The sequence below is a fragment of the Agelaius phoeniceus genome, chromosome 3, assembly GCF_051311805.1.
Source record: "Agelaius phoeniceus isolate bAgePho1 chromosome 3, bAgePho1.hap1, whole genome shotgun sequence".
NCBI lineage: Eukaryota > Metazoa > Chordata > Aves > Passeriformes > Icteridae > Agelaius > Agelaius phoeniceus.
In genome coordinates, this window is record NC_135267.1 from 109,422,285 (window position 1) to 109,437,968 (window position 15,684).

Consider the following 15,684-nt stretch of genomic DNA (forward strand, 5'->3'; position numbering starts at 1 on the left):
TGAAGGCAATGCTAAAGAAGACAACTGCACACCTCCTGAAACTCAGGGGGGTGGGAGTCTCACCCATCTCCCCAAAGCCTGTGCCCCCTTCTAGGGTTATCCCCTGAAGGTAGTCACACTGCCTAGTTTATCTGCTGTTCAAAGTGCCTTTGGATCCATCTGTTGATCTCTCAGGAATGTTGAAGAAATACTGTTTTCACACTTAGAAAGTGCTTAGAAGCCTCTGGGTGAAAGGGACAATGAAATACATTTCTTTACAAGAAATGTAAAGCTTTAAATTAAATTATTTCCTTTCCAGTTAGTATTTCTTGGGAGACAATGCCACTCAAGGCACTGTTTACTACACATGGGGCAGAATTTGGTTTGGATGATGAGTCACCTAAGGTTCAAAATAAATTTTACAACTAACTGGAAGTCCTTTGAAGGCTCTTCACTAGCATTTTGGTTTATTGAGGATCAAATGTAACACGGTGTAGTTTGTTTTTTCCTGCCAAAGGCTGCAAAATGAGGCTGCACCATCCCCTTTTGTGGGCTGGAGCTCTCCAGAGCACACAGTTCTCTGTACTGACTATTTGTTGCTACCTCACAGACCAGTCTAACAACAGAACAGATTATTTTATCTCCTCATACAAGCCTGCATCCTGCCTTACAGGTCTGTCACTTAAGCATCATAGCCAACTTCACTTTAACATTTAATAGTTAATTTATAAGTAATTTCTATTGAAATTTCCATTTTCAAAGTTTTGGTCTGACACGTTTCCTTCTTGGCTTGAGGGATATGCACTTCATAAATATCTTCTTCTGGGATCAATTCTGCACTTTAATCCATAGTTCCTGCTTTAAGAAACGGAATTCTTTACCCTTAAAATGCATCCTCAGAGTAAGAGAAGCTGAAGTTCTACTGGCACCAGCAGAGCAGCTTCCTCCACTCCACGAAGGGCACCATAAACTCCTGGAGAGGTCCCAGCTGCAGAGTCAGAGCAAGGTGTCTCTGATAGAGCTGTGTCTGACCCAAGTTCCACCAGGGGTAGGAAGGGGAGCAGCTGTGAGGTGGTATTTTAGGAAAAAATGGAACTTTAAATCTTGGGAGGAGTCAGGAAGTTCTGGTCTGGGATCACATAATGACAAATTATGAAAAACAGCTTTTTTTCTAGAAGAAAATTTTGAATTTGCAGCGATGGTTATTTGAGCTGACTGTTCCCTGGCATGCAAGCAGTGTGACTTGCAACACCCTCAGTGAATTGCTCATCAATCCTGTAAATGGAGACATATTTCCCACATGATTATGACAAAGAGTTCCCAATAATTTATGTGTTGGAGAAAACCCTTAGCTTAATTCACAGATAAGATGAAAATGCTAAGTTCAGCCAGTAAATTGTTCATTCATTTCTTGGAACAGCAGCTCCTGCATGGGAAAAGAAACACAAAAGAAATGCAAGTAATGCAAGTCCCAGAGAGGGAGTCTGGTCCTTTAAGTACAGTGCTCTCCAGTAAGGAATGTAAACCTAGAAATTTTATAGAGAATAAATCAATTATTTAATTCAAGCTGCTGAATGTTTGACAGTTAAAACTACCAACCTACTCACTGAAATTGTACAGTAAAGAATCAAAACACTCACAGGGCACTGGCCTCATGTAAACAAAGAGCTCTTCCACTCTTCCTGGTACCAGAGCACCAGCCCTTCTTTCCAGAGAGCCCTGGATGAAACCCATGTGCTTCCTGTGGCTTTGGCTGTCCTTTGGAGGAGCCCCACTCCTGTGGGGGTGTCTGACAGAGGAAGAGCCCCACTTTGAGAGATGTGGCCTAATGAGGTGTTTGCTGCAGCAGCAGCAGCTGCTAAATATTTGATTATCTCAAAGGAACATCTCTGAGCAGTTGGGTCTGGCACTGTGCTATGGGCTCAGAAATGCAAATCTCTCACTCAGGGAATATTTTATCAGTTTCTCAGGAATGGCTACATTCAATAAACTGGGTGGCACCATCACTCCCAGCCCTAGTGCTATGGTGGCAGCCCAGGGCTTCCATAGCTGGTAAGGAGTGCAGTCAGTGCCTGGTAGGTAAGGCTACGTGTATCTCTGGGAGGAAAAACAGATTAATAGATTAACTAAATTCCTCAAAGTTTGGAAATTGGGTTGCTTTTGTGAGTATTAACAGGATTGACCTTTTTCCATAATATGATAGTCCTATTCCTCTTCTTACCATCTTTGTTTTCTATTCATGCGAGTTGTACTGGATGAATAGAACCAGGACCAGAGGGAAGAAAGTGTTCAAGCTCTTTTGGTTTAATTAAAGGTTTTCTCTTTGTCTGCCTGCCTTTCCTTATAGGACAGAGATCAGCTGTTTGGTTAGGAGCTGGTCTGACACTTTCCACCCAGGGAGGCACTGTTACAGTGTAGTGGACTCCCAACTCTGCTAGAAACATGAAGAAAACCAAATTGTATTTGTGCTTTTGTCTGATACAATCCAGACTAAGAGTATATTTTTGTTTTCCCCTTATAGTTCTCTTGATCACTGTCATTTCATAGAAACTGACTTTGAAGGTTGGAAAACATCTTTTTCCAGGACTTAGAATGAATCATAGAGTCATCATTATCATCTGCCATTGTTGCCCATTTTGGTGACCACTCAACCTCATTTACCACCAAACTGCTCTTTTTTTGTCTACTTGTTGCTTTTCCTAAAGTTTAGGAGCTCATGGTGACCCTACTGTACGTGTGACAGACAGCAGATGTTCTCAGTAACTCTTTAGATGTTCAGGACATGTTGAACTCAAGGATCACACTCCAATGCCTTGCATTTCTGTGGTAATTTATGGTGACATTCACACCAGTTTCTCTAACCTACTGTATGAGGTGCAGAACAAGTTAATTAGATGTAGGATCTTGGCAGTGCCTTTTTAGCCATGTCAGCAAATCCTGCTGAAATCAGGTTTATTGGCAGCATGCTCGAGCAGCTCCTGAGGAAACATACATGTGCTAAGGTCCCTCTTCACTAAATATTCCCATTCTGAGAGACAACAAACATCCCATAGCATGGAGGCAGCTGTCCCAGCTCCAGTGACCATAAAGGGAGCAGTTCAGCCTCATAAATGAAGCGATACCGGTTCCATTATCTCATGCTGATATGATTGCATCTGCTGTGGTGTGGCTGTGTAAACAGGCACGCCCTGCACAGGCACAGGACCCAGGAGAAGCAGCACTGCACTTCTATCTATCTACAAGTCTTTGCCAAATGAGATATGGCCAGGAATTGGAGCACTTCCTGAATTTAACCAACTCCTCTAATGAAGTGATTTTACAGAAGAGAGAACAGGGAAATTGATGCAATTAGCAACTGCAATTTTGGCTATGTGCCCAGAAAAAACTGTGAACCAACAGCCAGATGAATAATTTCTATCCATGTAAATTCAGAACACCTATGGTTGCTCTTTTCAAACATGTCCAGAAAGTGAGTTGTACCTCTGTGGCAGGGTATGACCTCAACTAGTGTTCCCAAAGAGGACAGAGGTGGCACACAGCTGACCCTGAGCTCTGAAGCTCCAGACACATCCTTTTCTGTGCTGTGCTACATGCCAGCTTCTTCCCTCCTGTGTCCTTTTCCTTTTTGGCTTTATTTTCAAATTAACTGTAGCTACCTTTGAGACTCCAAGCTATCCAGTGGCACAGGAAATGCCAGGCAGAGAGGAGACTTCTCCACAGCTGCTTCCCCTGCTGCCTCTCTCTTGTGTGTGCAACACGTGGCACTATCCACGTCACTCCTATTCAGCAAACAGAAGGATAACACACCTTCCAAAAGCATGCAGTAAGCCTGTCCCCCTTCCTCTGATTATCAGATGCACTCTTTAGTGGAGAGCATGTGGCTGGTTCTCAGCTGCTCAGCTCTGGCTCATGTTTTTATGTTGTTGTTTGGCGTTATTTTTCCTGCTTTGAATTAAACTGAGAATGAGGTTTGATGAGATGTCTGCAGCCCTGGCCTGCTCCCAGCCCTACACCACACACTCCCATCAACATCCTGGTTGCCAGCTCTTAAGCTAGTTGGGCCTCTCAGCAATCCTCTTCACCTTTTTAAGCAGCTGGGTTAGTTCTCTACTGGCTTGGAGGGCAGGCCTGGTTCACCAAGGGGTTGGGAAACCACTGGCAGCAGCAAGAGCGTGCTGCCAGGAGCAGGGAAGTGAGGATGGGAGAGCTTTGGGCACAGCAGGTACAGCCATGAGCTAATGCCAAATAACAGTGGTTGCACTGCACTGCTGCTCCCAGCTGTGTTTCCTGCCCTTTCCCTTGCACTGGATCTACCAGTGGAGCAGCTTCAGGGCGAGTTGATCCAGCTGGCTGATATGGCTGAAAACTCCTCATTTTTATGGTGTGGTTGGTTTGCTCCTGTTGTCAGCCAGATGAACAGATTCTCCCTGTAGTTGCACAGCCACTAAATGCAACATAAGGAAAGCAGTGCAAGTGGGAAACAGAGGCAGAAACCAGCTTGTACATAGCCCAGCTGCAATACCAAACTGCAGCCTAAAGAGCAGCCACGCCTATCCAGCCATCCTGCTGCTCTGCCAGAGTCAGATCACTCGACAGTTTGCTTCCCTACCTGTGCTCTTCTGCTCTAATGAACATCTTTTCAGTACAGGAAGTGTATTTTTATCTCCCTCGTTCAGTATGAGTAGTACTGCACTCCAGCAGGCAATTCCAACCTCGGCTGATTTGTGGACTGCTAGTGGAGAGGCTGGCAGGACTAAATCTATTGACTTCCATTCCTTTGTGGCTTTTGTGGGCCTCGAAGTTACTCACAGTGGTAATAACTATAGAGTGAAATGTACAGCACAGCAGAACTGCTGAGAATCACACAGGACTCACCAGACTGGCAATAGTCTTTTCACACCTTTTTTCTCCTCTCATTTCTTTTTATTTCCTATTGAGAATAATAAAATCAGAGCAGATTATGGAGAGTGAGGCTAGTGAACAAAAATGGAAACTTTGAGCTAAAACCTTTTCAGTTCAGTTTCCTAATGGACAGCACAGAACAAACTACTGAGCCAGGACTTCCCATTCTCCCTGTGAGCAGGCTGTCTTTTTGGGAGATAAGCAGTACCATCCTTTCCCAGTAGTGCAAGAATCACAAAGCTAAGTTTGTGTAAGGGCTGCACTGGTTAACCATGCCTTCTCTTGGCTTACAGATGCTCCTTTTGGAAAAGCTGTGGCTCCTGTCCTCATCATTGCAGAAGGCTGTAGTTTGGTACAAGGGGGTTTCAGTGGCAATACTGGCTTGCAGTGAAATGCAGCTCCTTCCTTTTATACCTCTTCTCCCTCTCTCTCTCCTGGCTTTATTCCCAGATCTGATTCACAGCCCAGCCCCGTAAACTGAGTCAGTACAATTGTCAGGGTGAAAGGCTGCAAGGAGAGGAGTGGGAATGAGGGAGATGGCAAAGGAAACCGCAGGAAGGATCTGCTTAAGCTGCCAAGCCCTTACTTTTCACCATCCCAGACTTCAACACTGTCATGTTTGGTACATCCATAGTCTGGCCCAGCCCCTTCAGCTAAAATTGTCTGTAGTTTATTTGCACACCTTCTGGTCTCTATCTTGCTGATGACTGAGAGGAATTGCTGCTGAAGACATCACACATTTTTCTCTTAAGAACAGAGATACATGAATCATTTTCCTTTCACATGCTTTGCTAAAATATAATGAAACCTTTGAATGAAGAGGGGAACAACATATTAACATATAATTTAAAGTAATCATGAAGTCATTCACTGGGGACCTCATAATGTACCTTGTTAAGTGAGGTCTGGGATGGCTGGCATGTGTGGGAAAAACAGGGCAATAGTTCTCAAAGGAAAAGCTTAACCAAGGTCAGTCCATGTCACCAGCTAGATTCCTGAACAACATTCCCAGGGGAGAAGTACTTGAATGCCTGATTCAGGGGTGATGTGCTCCTACACACCAGTCCTAAAGCAGCAGAGGTTAACAACACTGAGAATGTCAGCACTGGCCCCTGAGATAAAACACTGTCATGATGAAAGGAGCAATTCTCTGGCGTCCTTCTGCCTGCAGAATCTATATGAGCTGGGCTGCACTCAAGGAGCCTTAGTGCAATCATGTGAGTTAAGAACTGGGTCTTTTGCTGATAAAAGCCCTCATTTAGGTGTAGCTACACACACATAGGCATGAGGAGTGTGTCTTTAACACCACTGAGATACAGCAAAAAAAACATATCTCTGGTATAGACAAGCCTTTAGGATCAAAATACATGAATATGTCATGGTGTTGATTTTATTACAGGCCTCCACAGAGTGCCCATCACTGCAATTCTTCACAAGCCTTTAAACAACAACAAAACAATGGTATTTTCCAGATAAAGAACAGGCTCTAATATTCAGAGCATCAACTGACATTTCTTTCTAGATCAAAACCTGGGGAAGGAAATTCCTTGCTGGATGGAGTTCCAGGCATCATTGGTAGTGTGCCCATGACAGACAGCTGGTTCTTGCTAATCCTCTCTGTCCAAAAAGAGGGCAGTAGCAATCTTTGAGGGTTGAACCTTATCACTGTGGTGTGAAATGCCACTTGCAGGTCAGTGACTACTTGTTCCAACTCACCTCATTACATTTTGGGTGCAAAAACGTAATTATCTCACTGTTGATTACTTTAAGAGAATAGTCCAGTTCCTTGGCTTAAGTGGTCATGTCAGGAAGGGGCTGATCCTGGTTAGGACTCCCAAATCCCACAGAAATAAGTAACAGTATCCAATATTATCTGATTTGATGAGAATAATGCTTACTTAGAGGCAAGTAATCCAATGCACAACAAAATATCTAACAATTTTCATCTTTCTAACTGTCATCTAAGAGACAGGAGAAAAATCCTTCAGAAGAGCTGGAAAGTCATGAAGATCCAAAGAAGAAAAATTGTTATAACCACATGTGAAAGAAACAAGATGTTAGCTTTGGGATCACATTCACTGCAAAGGGGTCCAAATTTTCACTTAATTTTATTTTTTGAAAGGACTTCTTTTCCTCAACTTGTAAAATATATTACAGGGAAAAAACATGTGTTTTGAAAGGAAGTAGGTTTTTTTTAATTCCCCAGTGATACAGCACAAGATGTTCCCTTCTAATGTGTTGCAGGAGTTGGTTTAATGATTCCTCCTGACACCTCAAAGATCCAAGACTACAAAGAAGAAGTGAAAGGATTAAATAAATCACTTGGTCACCGTGGAAAATCATAGCCAGGGAGTCAGAGCACCAGAAGCCCAAGGTTTCCATGGCTGTTGTATGAGACAGACAGTTTCATCTTGTCACCCATCTAGGATTGCAGGACTGGTTTTTCTCTTCTTTAATCAAATGGGCTCATGGACAACAATTCACCAGTCTCACTTCTAGAAGTGTGGAAGCCACTTGGTTGTCACAAATCCTCAGACAAAGATAAAGAAAAGCTTTGTGAAAAGTTTCAGCTGTCCCTATTTAGAATGGAGGCTGCCCAACATCTGAAGAACTGAGCTCTTAGTTGTCAAGGGATATAGTAAAATCTTAAATAATCTGCAGACTGTTAGAGGCACTGGCTGGGAAGTTATTCAATGTTCAAGGATTTCCAGTACCCTGTTTCCTAGGTGCTGTTAAAGAAAACACAACCTTTAATTCCACAGCAACTCCTCTCCCCCTGTGATGCCATTATGTGTACATGGCTGGACACGAAAAATGTGCCAGCTCTTACCTGACACCATATTGCTACACACTGTAGCATGTAAATGAGTCTCTGTGTGTTGGCACAAGTCACCTTTCTTCAGCATCACTTTATTTAAACAAGCATACTCTGTGTGTTTGCATGTTTATCTGTGGGTAGAAGAAACCACCTCCCCAGCCAGGTCCTTTTCCTGCTCACACCATGAACAGCCAGGAGCCCTGGCAAGGTGGGGAGCCCAAGGGGGTTTCCAGAGAGCTGTCAGGGAAGGATAGGCACTGGGGCTGCTCCCTGGCTCCCTCCCAAGCTTTCTGTCTGCCTGGAGACTGCTTGCTTTCATTTCTGGGTGCCTCTGATTCCCTCATGGATCAAACATCCCATCCTGGGAGCTGGCTGCAGCCAGTGCTCAGAGACCTGCCAAGCCCATCCCATGGTGTGCATGTTTCTATCCCAATGGCTTTGGCTGGTGCCAGACCATTGCTCACATTGCCTGACTGTCCTGTCACCTCTGGGAACAGCCTCCTGTCACCTCTGGGAACAGCCATGTCTGGCAGCCAAACATTTCCTCACACACTGGTGAGCTCAGGGCTGCTCCCAACCCCTGTCAGAGGAGCTGGCACATCCCTTGGAACAGCCTGCTGCCCACCCACATTACAAAGGCCTATCTGCACTACAAACCAAACCACCCTGCCTGCAACATTGCAGCCACTTTGCACTGTTTAGTCCTGTCAAGGATGCAGAGAGGAGCTGGAGGCTCTGCAAGGCAGGAGGGCGCTGTCCCCACTACGGGCCCTGCCAAGCCACAGCTCAGCCCGGCAGGACTTCAAGCAACCACTACAGCAAAATGGGCACTCAGGAGATTTTCTTCTGAAACTTTCCTTCTTTTTTATGTAGCTGTTGCTTCCTGGACTCATATTGTTTGAGCTGTCTCAATTGGTTTCAGACAATGGAATTGGATGTGCCACTGGTAATGTCAGCTCACCAGATGGCAGGCCAGCAGCTGGGGAAGGGGGAAAGCACAGCCAGGCTCACCTTTTTGCTCTGCCACTCACTGACTTGCACATCATTCTGGGCAGCTTGCTCAGCCCTTCCCATTTTCTAGTAAAGCAGACATATGCCTGGAAGACTTTTCAAAGTCCTCAACAGAAGCAAGTCCACAGAGTGAAATGCAGGGATCACTCCTGAATGTTTATTGCTCAGATTTAAAAACAAAGCCAAACCAAACCCAAAACACTTTACTACAACATCCAGCATTTCAAGGCTGTCCTTAACAGAGACCCAGCTAAAACCACCTCTCCAGTACTGTGAGGGTGTGCAGTGCTAGCATAATTCCACAGTCATTCACTTTTGTCTGTTCATCTAGATTAATAAAAAACATTTTGTTCAACTGTTTCCTTTCCTGCTTTTATGGGAAACTTTGGCCTGATCATATCTGTTTTTCTAAATATACATGACTAAATGCAGTTAAGGATGAAAATGCTCAGTTTGTATGTGTGAACAGCACCCAGCAGAGCTGTCCAAAGGAAGGTTTGCTGCTCTGTTGTCACTGTGTAAGGATCATTGACAGCACATAGTAAAGGGGAGGTAAAAGTCAATTTTGCAAATTCCCTTTCTGTTAACAAACTGTGCAAAATTACTCAGTTTGTCTAACCTTGAATTCCTCCTGGTTTCTGGGGAGATTATGTCCCAGATTCCTTGAACTATTTAATGATTGCTATTGTATTTTATTTTGGTTGTGTGAACATGAAGTAGGGCGGACTTGTAATACACCAGGGACTGTGTAGAGCAGCAGCTGTTACACTTTCAAAGAGCATTACTGAGCTTTTTATAGTTGGCTGCAGTTGACATCACGGCTAAATAGAGTCTTGTTCTAAAATATATTCCACCCAGCCTATGCAACCTGAAATCTAGGCATTGCTGGGAGGAGAGAGGGTCACAGGAAGCAATGCAATACCAGCACAGAAGTAAAAGCCTGGGGATGTGTTTGCTTGTTTTTTCTACATCCATTAGAAATGCCCTTGAATATTTTTTTTCCAGGAGGAGCAGAAACCTCTGGAGAAGAATGACAGAGTGAAACCTCTCCTCTCAGCATCAAATCTGGCCCAGGTCAGCAGTGACCAACAGCTGTAATAGCTCACTGTAGGTAGCTGTCTTAGTGCCTCATGGATGAGTGTCCAAACCAAAAGAGGCCAAATGCTTTTACACTGTTATCACTGGTGCCACCAGGATGCTGCTGGAACCTGGCTAAAAGCTACTGTGCAGTAAAAATCATTGGAGAAGAGCATCACACACCCAGCCACCTTTCTGAACTACACCAGCAGCTTCCAGAGCTTTTGGGAGAGAGCTCTGCACTGTACTCACTGTCAAGAAAATAAGAAAGCTGAGTTAGTTGAAACAAAGCTGAAGCTTGTCCAGGACTCAAGTCTAGCCCCCAAAATGGCTAAATCCATGCTGTCCCTGTGTGTGTCTGATTATCTCTACTAGTCTGTAGCTGGACACACTCCATGTGAATGGCCTGGGTTTCCTGGGGTACTTTCACAGCTTTATACACACTGCACCTCCTCTCTGAGTCTGTGACTGAGGACTCTTTGGTTTTCAGGTATGGTTTTTTCTGGGATCCTACATGACCTCATGGGCAAATGTCAATATCTTACTCTTTTTGCTTGACTTCTGTTTCATCTTACAGGGACCCATTGTCCTGGCCAGAAGTCCCTCTAAGGGGCCAAGCCAGGGATATCCAGCCTACCTTCACCAGCAAAGAGTGCAAAATATGAGGAGATGGTGCATCACCAGTCTGTGAGCCTTCCCTGGGTGTTGGTTAGATGGCCTGCCAAAAACATCACAGGTGAGATTTATTGATACAAGTCCTTTCACAGCTTGGCACTGTTTGCTGTTTGTGGGGTGTGATGGCACAATTCCTCCTGAGAACTGCACAGACACAAGCCTCCTCTCTGCTGCAAAATGCATTATCCTCAGAGCCATTGAATCAGCAGGTAACCCAGCACAGCAGCCAGGACTGACCAGCACTGCCTTCCCCTTCCAAAATGTCAAACAAATTTCTGCTTCAGCATAAGACACCAGCAGCCACACAAGTCTCCCAGCCAGCCTCAGGGTTGTTGCTGTCCTCTTTATGTTATGCTCCCCTTCCTGATCATATCAACATTCAACAATCAACTTCCCAAATGGCTTAAACTCTACCCAGAGAAAGAAAAATTTCCATTATCTAAACTATGGCTATTTTGCAAGTGCTCCAAAGAGCACTTCATCACTCCTTTTTTCACAATTCATGATTTTTACCTGCCTACATGGAGAAAACCAGCAACCTGGACCCACAGATCTGGAGAGGATTTCACAGGAGTGGCTCTCCTTTTGTTGTGGGGAAAAAAAAAAAGTGAATACGTCTTTACTTTTGTGTGATGTGGTCGATGGTTTCTCCAGCTGCTGAAAACATGGGCCAGAGTTTGAGAAGTGGCCCTGGGAAGTGTGGACAGGGAAAGAATTCACTCAGACCTGGAATGAATGATCTGGTCTTTTGCAGCTCTTTGTGCTGTGCACATTTTACATAGTCCTAAGTAAGATTCCCCCCTGAAAACAGCTTTTGCACGTTGGTTAGACAAAGGAACCTGGTGGAGCTTTTGCACTTTGATTAGACCAAGGAACCTGCACTGCTTCAAGATTACATAAAGGCCTGGAGAGCAGGAAGCAGGCACCAATCCAGCTCTGGAACAGGCACCTTCAAGGAACAGCCCTGTGTGTCTTGGCCAGTGTGCCACACACCTGCTCTTCAGCAATGGGGTCACAGGCAGTGACAGTGGCATTTGATGGGTGTGTTTGGACAGCCCAGACTTGGTCATACACTGTTAATGGCAGCTTGCTGCTGTGGAAATCTGAAATGCAAAAACTTGTTTGGAATAAAGGAGGTGAGGTCGCGTAGATGAGGAAAGAGTGCAACATGCAGGGGGGGGTTTGCTTGGTTGGACACTTGTGTGGCTCTTAGGAATTATCCTGGTCCCTAAAGCAGGAGTCTGCTCCATGCAGCCAGAGGGAAGATCACCATCTGGCTGAAGAGATGCAAAATCAAGCTCTGTGAGCAGGTAGGATCAGTCCTTGGTCTGTTAGGATTTTTAGTGGCAGCAGGTTCCCTGTTTATCCTGAACTGCTTTGTTTATGCCAGGACTCTTGCTGCAGTAGTTGGTAAAAATACAAAGCACAGAGGAAGGAGAGCTTAACCAAACGAGATTAATCAAAGAAAATTCATTATCTTCTCACTTCTGCCCTTATCCTGGCAAAATTTGAGAGAAACAAAGTGTTTTTGAAATGCCAGAAAACCATGAACACTGCTATGCTGGCACTGACCAGGACACACACGATGTAAAACACCCAGGTGATGCTGTGATAGATGTGATATCCTGCCCAGCTTTGCAATCTCCAGCCACTGTCATAAACATTTTATCTACAGCCACATTTCAGGCATTGTCAGTGAGTGACAAAAGAGGCCAGCAGCAGTGGAACTGCAAATAGAAACCTACACTGTGACACTGCTGCACCCTTTTTTGATCACTCAGACCTGCAGCAAACCCTCAGCATTCCTTTAAACCTTCTCTTACCTCAAAATACCTTAGGTAAGAGGTATCCCAGCTGCAAAGATGTGACTGCAAAAGAGGAAAAGCGTGGTCTTGTAAAGATGTGGGGCATGGCTAAGATGGCAGTAGAGATCTGCTGAGATCACCCCAGCCTGGAGTCACTCTCCACCTTGGATTGCAGTTGTCCCATCTGCAGCAATAAATGCATTTGCTCTTTGCCACGTGTCCAGCAGCACAGAGAGCCTTCCAGGGGCAGGGAAGAAAAGCTGTCAAGGAGAAAAGTCTTAAATCCTCCAAGTAACATGTAAAACAAGCTGGGTCATATGCAAAAGAGAGGGGTAAGAATCAAGGCGACTAAAAGATAATGGAGAAAGAGATAAAAGTACCAATAAAAGGAAGGAGAGAAAGACCTTTAGTCAACAAAGGAGGGGATCAGAATAAGGAGGTGACAAGGGTGTGGCCTTGGCAAACAGAGCCAGACTCAAATAGAAAAATAGCCCTGCCAGAAATAAAAGCAGAGGAGTTGAGCTTGAATAAAAGGGGAAAAACCAGCTGTCATGTAAAATGGGAGTGAGGGAATGAGCAGGGCAGCCCAGGGGGGCAGTGGTGCAGGCTGGAGGCAGGGACATGAGAGCGCCTTTGCCAGAGGAGTGATCCAACACACAGGACTCTGTTGGACAAATTATCTGGGATGGCTGAGGCAGGGGGACAGGATAGTGGGGGAGGAGGATGGAGATACTGATCTGTGCAAATTCATGGAGCTTCTCTGTGAGTCAGGCAGCAGAAAACTGCTGTGGGCTCACAAAAGTCAGGATAACCCACAGAAATAATGCCTACCAAGTGTGTTGTGTGGCACTTCTCTTTAATCTGACTCTAAATAGCAAAGAAATATGAATCAATTCATGCACTGAAGAGAATGACTTTATCAAATGGCATAGTAACCACTGCACTCCCCAGCTATGATCATGTGGTACTGCTGATTTCATGATCAACTGCAAAACCCCAGCTCAGGTGAAACTTCCCACGTTCCATCCACATGTTAAACCTGAAAATCTTCCAAACTTTACAGAGGCTTGAAAACCTTTGAAATTAAAGGGGCCAGGAAAAAATGCAAGAGCAAAACCAAAATGGTTTTGTTGTAAGTGTTATGATATGTGAGACTAAAAGTCCCCCATCTCCAAAACTGCTCAGAAAAGAGGGTGGAAAACATTTAGAATGAATGATTAGACTGAAGCCAGAGCACTGACCTTGGCACATGCCTGAGAAGCAGCAGGGAAGCACAGGGAAGCCAGATGAAGGATTTCACCAGGCAGTCCTACTCAGAGAGGGAAAACTTGGTTGATTTTAATAGCACCAGGGCAGCCAAGGGCAGAGAAAGACCATGGGTTTGTGTTCATATTGTAACAAGCATCCAACCATACCAGTTCTGGTTCTGTGCATCGTCTTCTGGTTTTGAACCATTGGAGCAAAACTTGCTTCACATTTGGATCCTTTTCTCAATAACCATGAGACACAAGCTGTAACAAACAAACAAACAAACAAACAAACATTTACATAAAAATCCATCCATTTCAGCAGCTGATGCTTTCAGATACCAAACATTGCAAGACAGAAACAGAGACTCTTGTGACTCATTTGTTAAGTTGGAGTAGAAGAACTTACCACATGCAGGGGATGATGATAAGGGTTTAAGAGCCTGCCAAGAAAAGGTAGAAAACAATGCCCTAACACTGCTTGCTAAGGCTAAGGAGCCTGAAAAGGGAAGAGAGGGGACTGTTTGGAGTTTTTCATGCTGTTATCCAGTGCTGTTGTGGAGAATGTGGCCTCTTTGCTATCCATCACCCTGCCTGCCCTACTCTGTGTGTATATTCTGGCTGCACCCTGGCAGGCTGCCTCTCCTAAGTAGGTGCTGAATAAAAAGGAGGAAAACATGGTCCTGTCTTTTTCCTTAGCTCTTCTGTTCTTATCTTCTTCCTTTTATTTTTTTTTTTTTTGTTCATCTGCAAATATACTCCTTTGCTTTCACAGTAAATTAATTAAACATTCTTGGGAGTTTGGATAATGCTGTTATTTTGTATACACAACCACCTGGACCAACAGTTCTCAGCAAATCTTCATTAAGGAAAATATCTCTAGAAGTTGGGAATGACCTTGTTCAGAGCATATGAGTAAGCAAAGCAATACAGTAAATTCTATTAAAGAGAAGCTTTAGGTTCTCTCACAATTTAAACATACATGTAAAATCAGAGAAGGCACACAGAAATTGCAACAAGGATTTATTTATGCCTAGGGTTTGCTGCCACAGCAAACTTGGTGGGACTGTCCCCTCACAGCAGAAGCATCAGTGAGGGTCAGGTACATGCACCCTGCCACTCTCAGGGTATCTCAAAGCCTAAAGTTAAGCTGAGGTTTAAGTATATTTAAATTCAACACTAAACGTCCCATGCTCTTTCAGCCAGGCCCTCCTATCTCCAGGTAGCTTCCACCCTATTGCCCTTTCCCTCTTCCCACCCCCACCATTTGCTCTTATCTCCCTTCCACTCCTAAATCCTGAATCTTCCTCTCACTCTGACGGTAGGGAGCCAGCTGCCAGCCATCAGACATACTCTGCTTTTGCCCTGTTGCTGTGTCTGGGTCCTCTCTGAACCTGGGCACCTTGCCCCAGATCTGTGGCTGCTGGGATTTAGCAAATACAGCCCCTTGATCTTTTCATATGCATTCTCTGGGTTTTTGCGCCTCCCCACCTCCACCAGCGCTTCCTCCAAGGCTCTCAGTGTGTCTGAGGCTCTTATCAACTCCTCGGAGCACAATACACGAACGGCACCAGCAGGTCTTGAAGTCATGTCTCACACCTCTCAGGAAATGGCTCACCCCACCAAGTCACATCCCCCTCCTAAGCACAGGGCTAAAGTCACAACACACTATTAGTTCCTCATGGCCAAAGCCAAGGGGACACAGCTGAATTTTCAAAGGAAAATAGATTGTCTATCTATTGGCATCTATTGGCTCAGGTCTGAGCCAAGCAAGGCAGGCATCTTTCAGAGAGAACATAACCTCTTGTCACATTGCATTTATTTTAACCCTCTGTCTGTGCACAGAGCTGCTGGGCAAGCCTGGTGATCTGAAATAACCTGTGCTGGGGATTGCTATCACCAGGCTCTGACATTGTTCTGGTTCTCCATCACACTGGGGATGTGCCCAATGTACCTTTTGTACCAGGACAGAAGTGCTGAACGGGGTTCAGCCCAGCCCCTTGGTCAAGGACACGCTCAGGACACGGACAGCATCACCTCCCTTTCACTCCCCAGTGCTCAGGCACCTGGACACCCACTGGGACAGCCTGGAGCATGGCCAAGCCCCATTTCTGACCTGGCTGTGTCCCCCTCACTGTGTCCCAGCTGGAGCTGAACACCCTCCCTGGGC

The 15,684-nt window shown here is 45.0% G+C and overlaps 1 long non-coding RNA gene across 1 annotated transcript; it reads right to left on the reverse strand.

Moving 5' to 3' along the window:
- Positions 1-8,845: 8,845 nt before the first annotated feature.
- Positions 8,846-12,276, reverse strand: LOC143693641 (uncharacterized). The gene is made up of 2 exons (XR_013181561.1): positions 10,425-12,276; positions 8,846-10,038 (listed from the first exon to the last, which is right to left on the reverse strand). It is a non-coding gene; the product is annotated as an uncharacterized LOC143693641 (long non-coding RNA).
- Between the last annotated feature and the right edge of the window lie 3,408 nt (positions 12,277-15,684).